Genomic DNA, 20,322 nt, shown 5'->3' on the forward strand with positions numbered 1-20,322 from the left:
TATTGGGTGAGCTTTCTTTAGGGACTCCGATTTCCCCCCGCTGTCCATTGCACCTGAGATGCACCTCACACATTTGAGTCTCTTTAGTGACTTGAATTCCTCAGAGAGCAGAAGAAGCACATGTTTCATCTGAGGGGCTTTTTTAAAAGGGGAAGCTAACATGCAAATACAAAAAGCAGAAGTATGTCTTTTTTGGGGCATTGAAAAACAGCGTGGTTAAAAAAAGAAACTTGAATCTTATACAAGACCACCTAAAATATCCCTTTTCATTAAACTCCCATTAATCAGTTTTACTGAATTTGCTAAATAAGTGATATGGTTAACTAGATTGCTAAGAACTTGCATATTAGCCTCAACTAATTGGGTGTGGTTTGGTTGCTCATCCATAATGCAGGTTGCCCAAACCCTGCCTTTTATCTGGAACTTTGCTTAACTGGAAGACTGCATTTCCAAAATAGAAAACCATGCTTCTGAAAAACAAAAGGTGATGCCACACATACTACATCCATATATTTGTTATGTCTTAATCAAGAGAAACGATCAATCAAAAGTAATGTTCGTGAGCATCTGTTTTACACCATCTCCAAATATGTAACCAAAATGTTCTAAGGACGAGTAAGCTGTAATGGCAGTAGATTGTAATGACTTTGGCTGCTTTTTTGAGGACAGAATCAAATCCTACTAGTGCCTTAGCTAAATAAAACACTTGGTTTATCAAAAGTACATGTATTTCAATATTTCGCACTATTTAGGTGAAGTCTTCTATGAAGCTTATTTTGATAAAATGTGAGCTTTCTTAAGGTCTGGGTCATGACTCTCAACAGAGGGAAACTGAAGACCACACCAGGTTAGGGTATGACAGGTCTAAATAGAGAACTTGAGGAGCAAGTGGGTGTTGAGAAGTCATTTCGCCAAGTTTGTTTAGAGTTTCACAAGTATGTGCAAAGTAGAACACCAGTCCTAACGTAGCCTGAGAAGAAGTTTTGGAACATTGACTCAAATTACATAACATATGTGGTGTTTCCTGACACATGCCTGAAATCTTCGTCTATTTAATCGAAGTGAGATCACCGATGAGAACTGTCACTTCCTCTGAGATATGCCCTTGTTAATGGTCTGTCAAATTTTACACATGGTTGACTTTTAGTTCTTTTAAACACCTGGTATTTTTTTGACAGGAACATAAAATGACTTATTGAGCTCCGCGCTGACTCTTCAGACTTTCCATTTTCCTCAAGAGTGCCTCTCTCCTGCATCAGAATGACAGGCAGCATTAACCGTGTCCATTTAACTGTCAAGACTCTGAGACATCTGAGGTCTCATCAGGACGCTTGATTGAAAGTTGCTACAGCAGCCTACGGACTATGAATGACTTGGCAAGAAAACGCAGTGAGAGGAAAAAATAATTGAGGAAGATACTTTTCCAAAGTATATATAAATAAGAAACGTTGTCCTTTTTGGGAACCTCAAAATAAAAAAAAAATAAGACAGAATGAGCTTCAACCTTGAAAAGCCTTGGCCAATATCATTAGAAAACAAAGCAACCCATGATTCCCCATTCTTCTCTGTCTAGGTCCCATTCCAGTCTTCCCACACATTAGAAATTCTGTCTTTGATAGCAAACTGGGCAGAAGATTAAAGTAGAAAGGAAAAGTGGTGCAATGATGTTCTGTCTAGCAATTTCACCCCAGAGAGAGTCGATCCACATCACCCTGAGCAGACAATGAAAGAAGTATGTAGTGTTTTATTTATTTTTAAACATGCCTGGAAGAAAAAACAAAAAACAAGGTACTGTACGAGCCTTAACTTGGTTAATTGTTACTTATATATAATATCGCCTCTTCTTTTTTTATATACAGTATATATATATTTAAATAAGTTTATTCCCAAGTTTTGCAACCGTCAAGTTAGAATTTAATATCTTGCCTACATTTTGACAACATCAAGAAACAGAGGATTAGGTTTGGAGTTAAATTTCAAAATGGCTTAAAGAAGAACCTTCAGGCCCAATATTGAATAGAAACAATAATAACCATGTTTGTCTGTTGTGTAGCCATTAGTGCAGCAATACTATACGCCTAAATGTCTTGATATTGGGATCTCGTAATAACACATTGTCTTTAATGTTAATTCGATCTATGAAATGTTGCTTCTTCATATCAAAATTTCTTGTTTTTCTCTGAAAAGGAATGTAGAATTATTTGTTTTTGCAAACTGGGACTTCAAAGACAAGAGACGAGAAACAATATTTGGATCAGTGGAACGGTTCAAAACAAGGTTCTGACTTCACATGGTGTTAAATCCTTTGACGCCGAATAAAAAATGTGTTTATGAAAAAACATTGGCTTCAAGCAGAAAAGAAAGGAATAGAATAGAAACATTAGAACATTCCAGTGGTAAACAAAGTAATCTAGTTAAAAACATTTATCAATTCATATAGCTTCTTCAAAATAGGTTCTGCTATAAAGTAGCACGGTGTTGTTTCTCTGTGTGACGTTGTACTTGCACAAATAAGTGTGTGTAACATCCACGAGATGAGAAGAAGTTCAGCCTGCAGAATCTGTTGAAGCCATTATCTTGTTCCTCAAACCAAGTGCTTCATGGAAATCCTAAGCCTCAGCCAAACTACATGCCTCTTTTCAAGTAACGCCTCTCTCTTCATTGCACAAAATATTTTCATAGCATCTGACTTTAGTGACCCGCTATTAGTTCACCAGGTGTAGAGACGAACTTCCATAAAACATCACCGTAGTTGGAGTCTAAGGAATATTAGCTCCATTTGTCAAATGTCTTAATTTAATGCCCACTCACATCAAAATGCTTGCTATGTGAGAGAGTCTGTGTTTGTTTATTGCTACAGTAGCTGGAAATATGCAATCAGTCATCTCAGCTGTGAGCTTTTGTTGTTTTAAACCCCTTGGAGGTCTCTGTATCATGCGCCCCTTTAAAAAACTGGCATTGGATCCAAACTACAACCAGATGGAGGACGATACTTTACAGTCCAGCCCAGCAATGCATGAGGGCACAATGTCAGATGAATATCTGGGATCTTAGAATCCATTTCTTTTGAGCCAGAGGTATAAAAAGGAAATCAGGTTAGTATATATAGAGGATATGGCATCCAATATGTTGGCCTGATATGAATACAATTTTTACTAAAGTACCTAGACAACAACGATAGACTTTAGGTTTAGAAGCCACTCTTTGGTCGCAGCCATCTTGGACATACTGTGGTAAAGAGTCAGAGCCTGCACAGGCTTAAATATTATTTGACCATGAAACTCTACCTATTTAGTTGAGGCTATGGCTGTTAATACACCCTCACCTATCAGTCAAGTCAACCACACCCCTAAAGATTCACCATAATCATATCAAAAGGGAAAGAAGATTTTTTTTTGGCTGGTATGAAGAGAAGAGTTCATGCCCTGAATGACCTGAATTGCAACAGTTTTCAGTGGGCGGGGCTTGAGCACATTTTTTAACGTAAATATTTCAATGAAAAGAGAGTTTTGTACAAACAGACACATACTGATGAGTACAATAGAGTTCCAACATCTTAGACACACTTAAATCAACACTCGAGTTGCCCTTTAATTTAGATGGTAATATTTTAACCCACAAACAATTACATGGATATGACAAAGTACTTGTGAAAAACACTTTTACATATAGTTGTCTATTGTATAGTTGTAACTATTTATTTTAAATTTTTCCCTTACATAGTAGATACCTTTCTGGAGTTCTTTTCCCCTCTAATGATTAATATGATGACCTTGATTGACCCTTTTTTTCCTATATTTTTACCAGTGAAGGGCTGATGAAGCTTCATAAAACAGTGTCAAGTTCATTTGAGTTCAGTAGGTGGCACCATCAGTTTAAACATTATGTGGTGTTTCGTCGGAACAGCTGTTCAAAACAAAGAATAATAGTCCAGAGATCGTCATCTAGAGTACTCTGAAAATAATGACACTGCTTCATGAAACATCAGACCCTCAGTCATTTTTAATACAGTAGATACACTAACTATTAGCTTGGCACAAAACACAATTCATTTTAGTTATGTTTTGCGACCTGGAATGTATTAGCTAGCCCTCCCAACAGTTCAGCAGCAATAGTATAACTTAAAAAATATCTGAACTACCATGAAGTTCCTGGCTTCCACATCCAGAAATACGAAATGTATCTTCTGACAAGAACACGTTTTCCAAAACTGTATTGAAGTATAAAGCTGGCTTTGGAATCATTTCTTTAGCTGTTCTTTTGTCAATATGTTGCTGATATGAACAGGGTATTAACCAGCAGCCCCATTGAGTTATTTGTCCTTGAAACTTGATTGTTGACCACTGTGGAGCCTTTTGTCTACTCTTACAAGCGGTCCTGAAACTTCTGACCAGATGGAGTTTAGAGGAGTAAAGTAGTGTGCGAACGAAGGTTCTTAAGACCACGGTGGTTAGCCGTAGCTCGTGGAGTGGGTGCCCAGAACCCACAATTAACCCTGAGATGGTTTAAAAGCCGGCGTATGTAAATTCACCGCAAACCCTCTCCTTACTTTCATATCATTTCTCCGCTGCTGAGAAAGCACAACCCTGGGCCCGACCTGACGCGCCTGCTTTAAGTGCAACTCTGTATGATTTGGAAGTCATGGTGTTTACTTAGGTCTGGGGAGATGGGAGGAAAACCACACTTCGCTTCACACATATGTCAGCGAATGCTCTGGTTTTTTCTTTCATCAGAAGCAAAACAAAGTATGTTCAGGGAGACGTGGAGTCATGCTTGAAAACCGTTAACATGTTTTCGGTGACGGAGGTTGTGCATGTAAGACTTGTGTTGGGTTCTGGTGCACCACAAAGAGCGAGTGTTCTGCAAGTCACAGGTAATAGCTTGTTAATGGGCCGTGCGTTTAGAGAAGCATGTGTGGTGGACAATGTTTGTGCTTTGGCCCATGAATGAAAGACGCGCTACAATAAAAGACTGCATTGAGTTTTATAAACCTTTTAATGAATCCATGGATAACATTGAATTGTTCCTGTAACATCTACAGTGACTCATTTTTTAATAGTTTTGGTTGTAACTATATTGAAAACAGATCATTAATTCAGCATCAGAAAATATCTCTGGTTTATGTCTACCTCTAGGGTTTACATACCTTATTTTAGCAGTAACATTAAGGCAAAAAAGCCCCACTTAAAAATCACTTTTTGCACTTTTTATAACATAAATAAACAACATAACAAACAAACAGAAATAGTAACACCATTATGGGATATTGCTTTATGGTCCTAGGATTAAAAACCTAAGCCTTTGAAATCTAAAGCTGATTTATCCTAACGCTGTACCATAACATTGTTTCTAATGATTGTCCAAGGAAAGTATGTATAAAGATATTTAAGTGGCACTGCGATAAATAGGAAAATAAATCACTTTATACACCTTATGTAACTGAACTTCTTATCTGAACTATTGTTGACACAAACAAGTAACATAATTCCATTCCTAATAGCTCTCACACAGTGCTGGCTATAATCTGATTTTTACCAAATGTTATTGTGTGACATCTGAAGATCAATCTTTATAGGCTGTGGGTTTCCAATTAAACTGTTAGTTGCCAGGAACAGAGCCGGATTCACGTGGTGTCAGAACATCCAAGATCCTGAGTTGGCAAGCCTCTAGCAATATTCTTTAGCAACACGAACACACGTTTTGGCACCACAAGCACCTGGAAGTTGTTAATTGATCTTGTTTTTCTTCAACTCTTGTGTTATCTAAGGTTTAAGGTGACCCAGAGGCCCTAAACAAATGTGTTTGTGGTATCCCTTGTGTGGTCTCTGGGTCAAGGTGAAAGACCTCCACAACTGCGAATTTATTTCGTTTTCGAGGTCGTTCACCTTGACCCAGAGACATCACAAGGGGTAATCTCTCGAATTTTACTTTACAAATTAACCTGCTACTTATTGACGTTTATTTATCAGGGGCATAATGAAAATGTATTTGATCAATTTATCAATTGACTAATTCTCAAAAATGTTTTTTGCCCCAAAATTACCTTTTTTCGCACAGCAGACCTTTTGTAATGTCTGCATTATATTTATGGAACGGCCTTCAGATACCCTGGACTGGTTTATATGGAGCAGCATGGTACAATATAGAGTTTTCTTTTTCACCAGTTTTATAGGTTTCTTTTTTGAATACAACTTTTTGACTTTTCAAGAGCAACAGACTGATTCTACTTCAGAAGAAATGTGGTCTTCTTCCAAATAAAGCATTTGTCTTGTTGCCCTTTACCCAACGGTTGGTGACCACTTCCTTAGATAGATGGACAGACGTACGCTGATACAGGGATTGCATTTTCTAGATAAATTTGGGATCACTATACTTTTTCAAACTTCTGCAGGTCTCTCTGATTTGAAGGAGGCCCAATGGTCCATAGATTTGTTTAGGGTTCACATCTCGATTTATTCCTGGTTAATTGATATACACTTGAATACCCACACATTATGACAATGAGCTCAAATTTAAAAAACAAATGAGGGTGTTTGAACCGCATCATTATTCTTGTCAACATTTTTGCATTGCATAGGATGGGTCATAAGTAAAACTCCCATCAGGGCTAGCAACTTTTCCAGGTCTCTCATACTTAATACTCAATATGTAAGTAGTTCTTACTTATGTGCCAAGAACTTATTGTTCCATTTAAATAGAGAAAAAGTTCAAGATTACTGTTAATGTCACTAAGAGTCAGCTCTGGATCACTATTGCTTTGCTCCATATTTGCACTCAGTTATGATAACATTGGCCTGGACAGTGTGGTATGAGTGAGCTGTGTTTAGACGGCTTTTCATAGCCCCTCAGTGGAGAGCAGTGCAAATAGACGTAATGCCAAAATAAAAGCTGCTAAAATACAACGCTGCATCAGCCATTGTTGTATTTGGATGTAGATTTAAGATCATGAGGCAGACACATAAATTCGCACCGCCTTCCTGTTACATGCTCATGTGGTTGTTTTCTGAGGAAGCTGATGTCCGAGGATGGTGGTAAAAGTACGTGCTGGACGAGACGCTCAGTAGCCTTCGCATGCGTAAACATGATGAAACCCCACAAGTTGAAGTCAAAACAGGAATGAGACAAAAGTCACAGTAGTCAATCAAAAAACAGCTGTTTCTGTGGGAAATGTTTTGCTGTGGAAACATTTGGAACAATAATTGATGGAGCTGGCAGGATTGCAGGCCATTCACATCTTCTCTTTATCACTACATCATTCCACAGACGGAGGAAATCACCTCTTTCAAAGGAGAAAACAGAGAGGAAGAACAACATGATAAAGATTAAAAACCCAGACTTAAAACAAACTCTGTCTGGCTTAACTATTCGTGCAGTTGCCTTTTTTTTACTAGACCACAGGACTGCCCATGGCACAACTTTCTCTACCCTTTTTCTCTCCTGGACAACATTTTAAAACGTCTGTGGTTTCTGTTGGAATGACTTAAATAGCCCTAATAATGCCTCATGGACGATGAGTACTTGATGTCTGCTGTGTGCATATTTGTCTACGTTTGTTTATGTGTGTGTCAGCTTTAGATCTCAATTTCCATCAGCGATACCAGATTTATTTCAGCCATCCGCCCACGTACCCGGCTCCCCAGCTCAAAAACAGCCTCTTGATCCTCACCACAATGGTCACACTTATTTGTGCATGTGAATGTGTTTTCCCACTTACTGTGTTTAAAATCGAGGTAGAAATAACAACCGTGTATAACTTTGACTTGTTATAAGTTTGGCCAAGCGAGGAGATAGAATTACCTCGGCTTGCCTTTTATCTCATTGCCAAGAGAGATAAATAAAAATAATCTCTTGAGATGCACTTTCCTTGCAGTTATGAAATGGAAGTTTACAAGTTATGTGCTATGCAAAGCAAAATATGATGATGAAACAGATGTGCAGATGCTTTTGGGATATGAAGTCATAATGGGTTTGATAGCTTACCAAGTCTTTTCATTGCTTGTAAAGTACTGTTAGCTAGTTCTTTAAAGAGTCTATAAAGTCCAATGCTGAACAAGGCTTTAGAGCTGTGGGGTAATTCTGGTACCTTGCTCGCCAAGTCTGTAGAATGCAAAAAGATTATGATCTTCTTGTGTCTTTCTATTGAAGGAACAAGAAACAATCAAATAAACCTTATTTGTAAATGGTTTATTAATCCACAATGGTGCTTGTTATGTTGGTAAACATATTTGGAAGGAGTTTAAAAAGGAGTTCTCAGAGTCACAATTATTTTTATGATTGTTTTACTTTGTATTTCCTATTTTCTGTTAAACCACAGATGTTTCCTTAAACAAATACTATACTATGCACTCTAAGATTTCGTTGCTGTTGGATTTTTTTTCTTTTGACTTTTTCAATTATTTCAAAGTGTAGTAATACTTGTTTCCCCTGTTACTGTCTATAAAACAGAAGTTAAAATACTGTTCCTGGACAGCATAATCTTTAAATTCATTCTCTGGTTGAGTTGTTTTAAGCTCCAGAATGCCATCATGCTTTAAGGTAATCCTTTGAATTCTCATTTATCATTTATCTCGCTAATGTTCTGTTTGAATGTTGAGGTTTGTTGATGTAAAACTAATAGTGAGTGATAGTGGCATAATAAAAAACAATGATACAATTGCCTCTTGTATCATATTACCAAGAGAGATAAAATAAAAAAAATAAAATTGCCCAGTTTTGAAAAGTGTGATGCAAAGCAGAGTTTGATGTATGATTCGAATTCAGTTTTAGATTTGAGTCAAAGACAATAATATTATTGTCCTATCTTAGTCTTTTACCATATTTTTATTAGGCTGCAATGTCAGGAAAAAAGCCTTTGGTTTTCTTCACACTCATAATCAATAGCTCATGTCCTTCTAACCGTCGACAGCATTGTTAAACATTTTAACACTTTTTTCTGATATAAATCTGATTACTTCACCTGCAAATAAATTATAATGTCCTCCTGTAATCTCTTCTATTGACTCCCACCTTCTGCTAACGTCAACCTCAATGTTAGAAGGCTTCTTTCTTGAGGAGGGAAGAAAAAGCAGAATTTCTGAAAGTAATTGCAACTCATAACTCCCTGTGGAGTGAATGACAGACAGGTACAACAATATACCGGGAGGTTGCTCTGAGGACAAAGTACAAGGTGCATCTGGGGTTCCAGACAAAGCATGACAACAGCTCAAGAAACGTTGTGGTTAGTTTTGCTACTGCGGTTTTGGTTCGTCATATCTTAACCCATCAACTTTTTAAAGTAAAAATCCATATTAGTTTTGTTTCTAGCTTCACAAGCACTACCTTGCTTTCTTGTAAATATTATTTTTCCTACGTTACTGAATGCAACTCACTTGTCAGTGTCAGTCTGAAGCATGGAAAACCTATTTGTGGTGTTTTGGAATTAAATAAAAGTACATCTTGTCTCATTTCCATCAAACTGTGTTTTAATTGTGTAAATCATGTTTCAAGATTTTTATGCGTCGCCACCATCATTTATGCTCCTTCCCTCACATCAATATGGATTTTTACAAAAAGTATTGCATTGCACCCAGGTGGGGGGGGGGCATCATGGTCTCAACAATGGGAGCAACTGCTATTAATATATTACCAAACAAAATGTATGCCAACAAAAATGTGGTGTTACGTTTGACTGAGATTGTACACCTCAAAAATCTGTGGCTGATTTTTCAAAGACTGCATGGAAAATGTGGTACAACACCAATAAGCATCTTGTACTGGTACTAAAACCTGATTATTTAAGTACAAGATTGTTTTAAAAGGAGAAAATGTCAATAACCCTTTCGCTGATTCTAGCCTGTATGAATCCACACAGATTTTTGTGTTGACCTTAGAATAAAGAACGCCTATTCTGAAACAAAGTATGGGAAAAATGTGTTTTCAAAGATATGTCTCACTATCTCTTAACTATAAAATGGATGTACATCTGGAATGCACTGTTATGAATAGACAGAGACAGGATTTGTACTCTCAGTTTAATAAATCAGATAGCAGGAAGTTAATGTTCTAATTCTTATTTTCTGAGGATCTGAATTGTTTTTCAATTACCAATATTACAAAGTAATTCCAGAGCTAAACTAAACTTGGCACCTTTGTTCCTGATAAAACTTCTCATACTTTTTGTGTCAGCAAACATGTGTTGTAGTACTAACAACCTTCAGTTTATCAGCCTACATATCTTTTCCTAAAAGATAATTTCTTCTTTCGTCTTATATATGCCGAGTGAAGGTGGAGACAAAGGAAGGAACATCGATAGATCATCTTCCTTTTAAGTCTAAACAAATCTGTCTCTACTTAGTTGTGTCTGTCTATTTCCAAGTTTTCATACACCAGCTTCGAGTCATGCAGGATGTATTCTCAGACTCAAACAATCTGACCTGCCGACATCTAGTTTTTTCTTGTTTTTATCTCAGCAGCATTTTCTTCTCTTACATTGAGCAAAAGAAAGAAACAAAATGGCTCTCATTTCCCCTTAAATGACCACTTTCCATCGTTCGGGTGAACTAATGAATAGAAAAGCAGCACTGTTTCATTCCAATTTATCCCGTTAAATCTCAAAAAGCACTGAATGCCTACACTGCTTGGTGATTAATGGCCTCGAAAGTTCCCTGATTGCTGAAGTTCTGAGGTATTACTGAGATTGTTGCTCAACTTTGGGAACGGCTCTCAAACTCCAGGGTAAACAAACATTTAAGTTGTAAAGACATTATGGAAAACTGGGAGCCATCATCCTTGTTTGTTTTGACACCAGATACCTTTCTTAGCCCATCAAAGGTCCAGCGGTTGCAAACCTACTGCTCTGGTCTCCATCGAGTAACTTATTTAAAAAACATTTTTTATTAAGTTCGGCTTCCTTTTCACATTTTCCTATCTACATTTACATGTTGTACTTCATTTTTTTTTTTTTTTGGGTTCTCCTCTAAATGTTTCCAGTCCAAGCCCCATTTCTAACAGTCCCTGGTGTTTCCAATATCCCAATCACGCCTTCACCACATGTCAGGAAGACTTGGGATTGTGTGGTTATTGCCCAGATCTGGGACAAGTCCAGCTCGGTCTCCACGGGGCTGGTTTGTCAGTTCAGTTTGTTGGGTACATTTGAGGCTCATGGTTTCAGAATGACCACTACTCTGGTATAAATTAGCAGCGCGGCAACACAATAGCGCTTTCTTGCTGGCGGATCACAGAAGTAAGATCAGGAGAAGTCAAGGGAGAGAAAGTGTATAGCCATCTGCAGGCCACATGAAAGTTCCTGGTAATTGATTCAAAGCTCTTTCTAATTAGGTATTATGTTTGTTGGCCAAAGAACATCCTCTGAGAATTGGTTCAACTTCTGTAGTCTCCCCCGTCCAAACAATGACAGAGTTGCATGGTTAACATCAAGTCACTGTTTTATTTCCATCATCGGAATCTGCCATCTATCATCAGTCAATCGTCCAGATTTTGTCTCGGGTCATATGTATTCCTGACCCTCCTCAGTTTTCATTAAGACAGACCCTACCGTACTTCCTTACGCATTCTTGCACCAGTGTTTCTACATTTCCTCACACTACTTTCAAGCATGACACAGAATTGTATCCAGATTTATGAAAGATTATTTCAAGGACACTATCAAGGGCAAAGTATGTGTTTCAACTCCGTCACACTTTATGTACTTACAGAGTAGTAGCTTAAAGACAAAGACTAGCGTCTTTGTGAGAATCTATTTTTTTGTTACTGTCACCACATTGATCCTGTGGGTAAACGGGTTTTCTGTTTTAACCAAAACACTGGATGTTTTGTCCTTGTTTGACTGCAGCATCAAAATAAAAGTACATAACAGGCTTGGCACCAGAAAGAGTCTCATTAGAAAAGAAATTGACAAAGAAATGGTTGCAAAGAAGTGCCAGCATGGCATACAGCCCTTGGGACAATTATCTGAAATGACAGATATAAAATGAGTGGTGACATAAAAAAAATATGTTTGGTTATTTTTTCCAGAAGGTTTGTAAGATCTTTCTCCACATTATGTGTTTAAAGGGCAAATCATATGACATATTGACCATTGGCTGGAGGAGGAGTGAAGCCATTTTTATGTCATAATGGACTCTCGTAACCTTTTGTTCGCCAAGATTTCAGATGGGATGGAACTTTATAAAGTAGTAACTTCAAAACATGGTCATGATGAGGGACTTACTGCATCTTGGAAAGGAAGATTTCAACATTTGAAACATGTGAGTAAATCAGGGGAGTTTTCACATTAGTTGTGCTTTAACAACACAAAAACAAGTCTTTGCACCAATAAGCCACGAGAAATTTCATGTGCAATTTCATTTTAAAGACAGAGGCGTAACAACGTCTTCCCTTTTTCACCCATGACTATGAATCCACAAAAAAAAGTGATCTAGGCAAAGCTGTTCAGTCTGTTACAAATCCATCCGGCATTGCCAGACAAATTTAAAGCGACAATAATTAATTTAATTTTTAAATCTGTTGATGACCCCTTTTATTACCAAAGTATAAAATCTCTGCAGCGATTGGAGAGCAACATCAGGTTTAAAAACTAAAGCCAATAAGGAAGAGCCAAAAGCTGCACTTTATTGAGTGTCCACTTGAGGCTTGCTGCAGATAGACCAGAAGTCAAATTCACAACATAAGAAGATATATTTACAGCCTGGTTAAAAAAACGGCATGTTACTTATTGTTATTTATTTCACTTTGACACACATTGTACGGTGTTTCTTTAAAGAATGAAATAACTTTTTTTTTTAACTCTAGTTGTACAGTATATGTCATACAACAATATAATACTATACAACAAAAGTGTACGAATTATCCATTTCCTGTTTATGTATTCCTTTCTCTGTGAATCATTTTAAATATTCCAATTGTGCAATAAAAATAAACTTAACTTAACTTATTCCCGTCCGTCACAGTAGGACCAAACGCTCCTTCCTCCACACATCATTTTACGCAATGTGTTGATTCAAATCAACTGGAATAAGTGTTTTTTCTTTTCTTTTAATTCATATAGGATATGATTAGCATAAATCTCGAACCGACTGTTTTGTTGTACAAGGTCTAAAGCCTCTGAATTATGAAACATGTGTTGCTGAATGGGATCTTAGTCTGAGCAGAACGGATTTAGCCTCTAAGCCAAGGCTATTTAAAAATACAGACTGAAAGAAACAGCATCCTGAACTGGACAATCACTAGATTTTCTGGGGTTTGAAGAGTGTAAAACAGCTTTGCTAAACCATTTATTATATTTCATTTATTTGGCAACTAGCAACAGTTATCAGTTTCCAATTCAACGAGTCTGAGCAACAGCTTCTGGGCAGAACTTCCTTTTTGTTCTACAAGTGGACGTATCTAAGATCTAAAGAGAAACAACCTGAATCCATTGTGTTCAGTGAGACGGCAAGCCAAGCTAAATTACAAATTGTTCAGTAGAGACGAGAAGCTCCGCCAATATGTTTGAAACCTAAAGAAAAGAAGAAAATCTCACATGTTTTTTCATGTGGTGGGCACCTGTGGTTACCTGCTGGAGGAGAAGACGAGTGAACAGATTGGCTAAATATTTAGTTATATGTGGTTAAAAGTATAATCCTTCAATTATCATAAAATAACCAGTGCAAAGGAGAAGCTGTCAATATTGTGTCAAGCCAGACCTGAATCAACATCCTGCTATTTAAGCAAGAGTTATGATCTTGAATAAAACCAAAAGAGTTCAACAGGGGATCAAGTGGAAGATGTGAATGTACTGGTCAGCACATTGTTCTGGTTTTACAGCTTCAGCCTTAAGCTGTGAGCAGGGAAAAAAAAGGCTCTGGAAGAGAAACAAAACAAGGTAATCACCAACAGGGACTTTCTGATAAATTTGGGTTTCCTGAGTCATCTGTTGACTTTAATTCAATTGAAAGTAATTTAGGAAACGATATGTTCGCAGTGGATCAATGATAAGTAACAATGCACGTATTGTCTGGTCATATTTAAAAGTCATTCCATTTATTTCTGAACACTTGGCTATGTAGTCTTTGAATAGATACACAATGGAATAATGTTAACCCTTGTTTTATCTCTGGGTCAAGGTGACCCAGTGGCCGAAAACAGATATACAGCCTTCCCTGCTTCCATAAATACATAAGCAGTGGTGGAGGTTGTTCACCCAGAGACAACACAAGGGATACCAAGGACACATTTGTTTACAGGCCTTCGGGTCACCTTGACCCTGAGATTACGCAAGGGTTAAAGAAAAAAAAAAAATTGACCTCAATTCCAACATGTGAGTCTGACCCCTAAGAAACCAATAAACCAAAAATATAAAATCTAAAGGGGGGAAAAAAACTGCTACCTTTACTCTGCAGGTGAAAAAAAACAACTAACATAAAAAGGTTACGGCCTCCAGTTTTCTTTGCCCAGATGTGTTACTAATGAGAAGGAAACAAAATTCCGGACTGCTCCAGATGATAGCGTGCAGCATTCCTTTCACAGGCGGTTAAATGTTTCCTCTTTTTTATTTCTGTGACTTAAATATATAATAGTTTCCTCCTTGAATGTGAGTTTTGTTTGCATCTCACTTTATGTAATTATTAACTGCAATATGAATCCACGTTTATATCCACAACATTGTTTTGCATTTCAAGGATAGGAATTGCGAAAATAATAAGCTGTTGTATGCTATTATGGTAAAGTAAATTTAATTTATCAGGGCTAAGAAAGAAATCCATTATCATAACCCAGCGTTTCAAAACCTTTCATTGCTAGAGTGAAAAATATTATTTTAAATCAATTAGTCACATCAACAGTTCCCCTGCAGGTCTAATTTAAAATAGTTTGTACATCTATGATGTGGGGATCATGATCTTTACTGAGGATATCTCAGTTCTTTAAAAGGTTTTTCCTCCCTTCATATACATGCATGTCATTCACGTTTAGAAATACAGGAAAACATTAAACATGTGTGTTATGATGTTTAAGATACATTCTGAATAATATTTTGTAAACGTCTTTGTCTCAAGAAAATATAGTAATTCTCAACGGTCTTTGGTGTCATGTTCTGTCTTGCCTGGTGCTGGAACCAGACTACTTTTTACACACTTCTAGTTGCCCTAAATTCAAATGTTAAAAAAAAAAATAGACATAAAAACAAGTAAAAACAGGCTTCCTAAATCAACAGTGTTGTTGTCTTTCGGCCTTGATCTGGAAGTCTCTCACTATGATGTTGGTAGTGTCTTGGTCAACTAGGGTCAGCTAGGGAGGTCTTGCCTAGAAATCCATCTTGTAATATCTAAACAAAAGTATTTAGAAAACAAACACCATTATATTTAGTTTTGAATTCAGGCACATTTATGTTTAATTTTGTTGGGGTGTCATCAGTAAGATCTTTCAAAGTGTTATATACAGAAAAACATTCAGTGCTGATCATGTACAGGCTCCTTTTATCCTTATGATCAGTATCTGTTAAAATGTATTTGTGCTACCTCTTTTATTAATCAGTAAACACATCAACTATTTAACAAACTATTAACAAGTTATATAAGAAACACCAATTGCTAATGTGACTTTGATGGTGTCTTAAAAGAGAATCTCTAAAAAGATGGGGTGTGTAGGAGAATGGAAACATGAAGGATCAGTGGATACAAAACAACAAGACAGGGATTTGTTAAGACAGAAGTCTGGCACTGCAGCATCCAAAACTATCCCACTTCCTTCTTTTTAACTGTCAAGTTGTTCTGATAGTAGTAAGACACTTATTCTCAGACCCGCCTGAGCTCGGATGTCGTGCTAAGACAGTCACTGCTGACAGAGTCAATGGAAGACGGAGGAAAAATAACAATGGTTTTCTGCCAAGCCTCCTCATTGCTCGCTCTCCCCATCTCTCCGCCTCTGTCCCTCGCTCGCTGCCAGCCCAATGGAAAAACTTCCTTTGCTCCAAAGACAGTTGTGAAAGAATGAAAGTCTAAGCGAGAGAAAGAAAAACACAGACCAAGAGAACAGACAAATTTATCAAATTCATTAATTGTTTTAACAATGACATGAAAAGGGGGAAATGTTTTTTTTAGTGGAGTTTAACTTATGACGTTGCTCGCAGTGTTTTTCGGCCACCGACAAAGAAAGTGTTGTTTACATTATGATTTCGCTTGTTAGCAAGCTAGTCCTGCAACATAAAACACATCATGTAGTGAATGGCATGAAAGAAAACATGAATGTGTCAACTGAATAAGAAAGGATTATACAACTAATCATGTATTGTATATTTTACCTTGTATTAATAAAAGTGTGATAAAAAAAATAGAGTTTTAATTATAGTTGAACATGATTATTATAATACTAATACTATACGCTATACTAGCTTAAATTTCCAGAATTTTTCAGGTATAAAAAATACAAACCAAATAACCCAAAACTTTAAGTGGCTTACGTGCCTTACAGTTAACAAACGGATTAACTATTCTGGAAGTCTTCCTTACTTAGTATTTTATATGTATATATATATGGTTTAAATTTAAAGAAAATTAGACATGACATTTGAGTTTTTATTTCTTCTAAATCCTCCTTTAAGAGGTCAGTAGTCTGCATGCTCATTTTCAAGCTAACCTTTTTTTTTAAATTGTACATATTTTTGGTAATAAATTTGAAAACCTTTGCTGTATTTATCTGCCAACCATTGAAGGCTGTTCCTGAAAAACAATGCCATCATTAAGCCGGTCAGTGGTGCAACATACTGGAGGCCGTGTGGAGGCATATTGTTTGAGGTTCTCACAAGGTCAGCTTTTCATTTAAGACAGCTTCTTGTAACTTTTAGGATCCTCACATGCCTCAGAATATGCAGGCTACATTTCACATGAAAAATGTAGGTCAATATCAATCAAAGTAAACCCTTAAATAAACCGTGTATTTCCATTGAGATGCAGATTTTCCTGCACAGACTCATTCATCAGGCCTCTGTCGGGCCAAGGTAGCTACTGCTTGATGAACAAAAACAAGCAAACTGAGTGCTAACACACGCATGACAAAATACATGGCTTCCTGCATCAGCAAACTAAAATATGTTTTTCTTCTCTAACCATCTGCATTTCTTCCCTCTCTCTCGCTGCAGAAAAACAAATCTAGCCTATTAATCTTGAACGACAAGGTCCAGGCTGTTATTAAGTCTGGGCCTGTTGTCTGTAACCGCCACCTTTCAGTGTAATACCTCATTCAAGAGCTCGCATTTTTATAAATTGCGTGCAGTACAGGAGCGCCGCTGTGTGTGTGTCTTTGTGTGTTCTGACGGCGTTTTGGTTCCCGTTAACTGAATCACTTAGTTGGTGTTGACTTTTTACTGGAGAATGAGTGGTATTCTTCTTCATTTCCTGCTCCAGAGACATAGAGCTGACTGGTCTAGGTACCTTCCATAGCCAACGCCAAACGTCTGCTTAAAGTACAAATATAAATGAAAATGAAAAATTCTGTTTCATTTTTTTCAAGTTTTATTTGACATAAAGAGAGTTAATACTGTAAGATTTCTATTCAGTATATTTCCCCCTAGTGGTAGCAAAGTACCTTGTGAATCAGAGTTGCAATTAATATCATTAAGTCTAGCTGAGTAAATGTAAACGGTCCTTGCTATCTCTGTGAGACTAAGAGCAACATGAAGTGTTTTCGAGGGCTTCTAATTCAAGTCCTTCATTGTGGGCACGCTTGTTGCTGAGAAACTTGCACAAAGACAAAACTGGCGATGGAAAGGCAGTCATTTTTGGGGGAACTAACAAACCACGCACATTAATATTTGGTCAGGAGCTGCCCTGTTGCCATTTACACTGACTTTTGTTGTTTTTCCATCTCAAATAAATTGAGTTTTGTCTATGTGCTGACAAACACAGCAGACAGGAAAAGAAAAATAAAGATTGAGTAGAAGATTTAAAAAGTCTACTCTAAGAAATGTTAAGCAATATTCACGTAGCCAATTGAGTACTAGAAGTAGCTGTAGGCGTGTTTAAGATCAAATTTATTTTTACCTTCAAAGCAACTTGGATTAGAGTGAATAAAACACAATATGCCATTTTAATTAACACCATTTTTGGCATCTGCTCGAATTCCAATGGGATATTTTTGAGATTTTAGAATGCCACCTGGACACTTCCCTCGGGAGGTGTTAAGGGTATTTCCATGTCCCGTTGGCCAGGTAACGCCTCTGTATTCCTACAGAAGAGGTTTTTAAGGAGAGGAAACACTCTTTGCTCAGGCAGCTACCCCAACAACACAACCTCAGATTAGCCATAGAAGACGAATAGATGGACAAAATGGTTAACTCTTTTGGTGAATTGGTTTAATGTTATGAGCGAATAAACCTAATTAGAGAATTTTAAAAAAGGATGCTGTTTTTTTTTTGTTAAACCTTTTTCACTTTCTCTTAACTTTTTTTCGACAGTTTATCATCAAAAAAGAAGTTGGACAAGGTTGGTTCATGTATTGAAACCTTATACTATTAAAATATATTATTTGTATACACATTAAACGCAGCAAGTGAGGCAATTGCAGGTGATTGTAAGTTCAAAACACTGGCCACAAGATGTACTCCGTCTCATGTTCACGAATATCACATCTGCTACAAATTCAAGGCTTTTTTTTCACAGGTCACTGCCACCTACCATTATATAACACACTCCAGCATCATCTGGAGGACATCTATGCCAGTTACCATGATACTCATGAATGCAAAAAATCCTCATTCCAGTATAAACAACACACTGGATATATTAGACTTTGGCATCTATTTGTGCGGACTCAAAAACACGAACAAGCGACATTAATGCAACACAGAGTCCTAGTCGGACCTGGGTGAGGAAAAAAGAGGTTCACTTAATCTGCAAGCCATTATTCCATGCTCAACCTCAGAACCGCTCAGAATTATGCAAGTCCCATGACTAAGATATACAACGTCTGTTTTATATTTCTGTGCTTTCTCCTTCTGTTTCTATTGGCCTCCATCAGCAGCCACATGTGATGAGGTGAAACCGGAATGACGCTAACAGAAAAGGAGAGGGCAGGTGACGCTTACCTTTCTCTTCAGAGGACAGATTCGAGATCACCGATGAGGCAGCAGTCGCTCCGAAGCTTTAGGTGTTTCTCTCTTCTAGCCTCCCTCCTTGCTTCAGCCACGTGTGTCTTCCATGGGATGCAATGGCATCAGTTTTTGAAGCGAAGCCTCTCAAAAAAAAAAGAAGGAGTGGTGTCCTCGCACCTTTAATATGTCCACTGCCGCTCAGCAGAAGTTCAAAAATAGAAAAATTCAGAATAGGTGCAAAAGAAACGGAGGAAATTCTCAACAGGTGGAGCAAATGTTATCGTTCAGTCTCCCGGAGAAGAAAGGAAAAAAAGGGAAAAAAGTCCATCCACGTGGTGTAAGACACAAACCTGTGAAGTTGCTTTTTTTTAACTTCTTTAAAGAGCAAAAACAGCTCTTTGCTGTCCAATCTCAGGTCTGAGGAGCACCTTCCCAAAATCTATGCTCTAAAACTGCAGGGTGGAAAGTAGGAGGGAATGAGGGAACGCAAGAAAGGGAGAGAAAGTCAGTGGATTGAGACAGTCAATCAGTCCCTCAGTCTGGCAGCAGGGCAGTGAACATTGAGCTAAAGTTTGTAGGTCGGAGGAGTCTGCCCTCCCACTCCTCGGACTTATAACCAGGGGCTGTACACCTCGCTGCTCCAATCCTGGCTTACTCGACGGTCTCTCTCCCACATGCTTATTTTCGGAAAGACAGGCAGGATTGTTCGATTGCTTTAACCCCTTTGGTACATAAAGCAAGTGTCTGTGGCTGGCTCCGCTGACGAAGAAGGGGAGTGAGCAGGACGGGGTGGAGTAGAACTTGGACTGGGAGCAATAGGATAGGATGTGAGGAGAGGGAAGGGAACAAACAGAGTCTGGGAAGAAGGGATTTCGGGAGTTGTCTCATTCTCTCGCTCGGGTCGTCTCCTCCGCAGATTTACAGGAAATGACTTTGCGGCCACACAAATTAAATAAGCGAATCATGTCCGAGCTGTTGTCACTGAAACAAAGAGCTTCATCTCTGCCACAAACACCTCTTTTTTCTCCCCTGTTCAACTGCGATCAACGGCGTAACACAGGATAACTGTAATACATAGAGGTGCTTTGTGTTGTCCTTGGAAATGCTGCAGCTTGTGTATAAAAGTTACATGATAGCACTCCCTTTGGGTCAATCACTGAAGCATGGCGGTAAATGACATTGGTTCGCATTTCGCCGTGACAGAGTCGCCATTCATTGCCCCAAGATGTATTACAAGTATCAGATCAACCTTGTACTTA

General features: G+C 37.8%; 1 protein-coding gene across 1 annotated transcript in view; it reads right to left on the reverse strand.

The window, feature by feature from the left end:
- Nucleotides 1-19,891, reverse strand: part of col8a2 (collagen, type VIII, alpha 2) — a 44,588-nt gene extending 24,697 nt beyond the window's left edge. The window contains exon 1 of the mRNA XM_087787574.1: nucleotides 19,058-19,891. The gene's annotated coding sequence lies outside the window, so the exon portion shown is untranslated. The remainder of the gene's footprint in view (nucleotides 1-19,057) is intronic.
- Nucleotides 19,892-20,322: the final 431 nt, after the last annotated feature.

This window comes from Callionymus lyra, chromosome 3 (genome assembly GCF_982586985.1).
Source record: "Callionymus lyra chromosome 3, fCalLyr1.hap1.1, whole genome shotgun sequence".
Classification (NCBI taxonomy): Eukaryota; Metazoa; Chordata; class Actinopteri; order Syngnathiformes; family Callionymidae; genus Callionymus; species Callionymus lyra.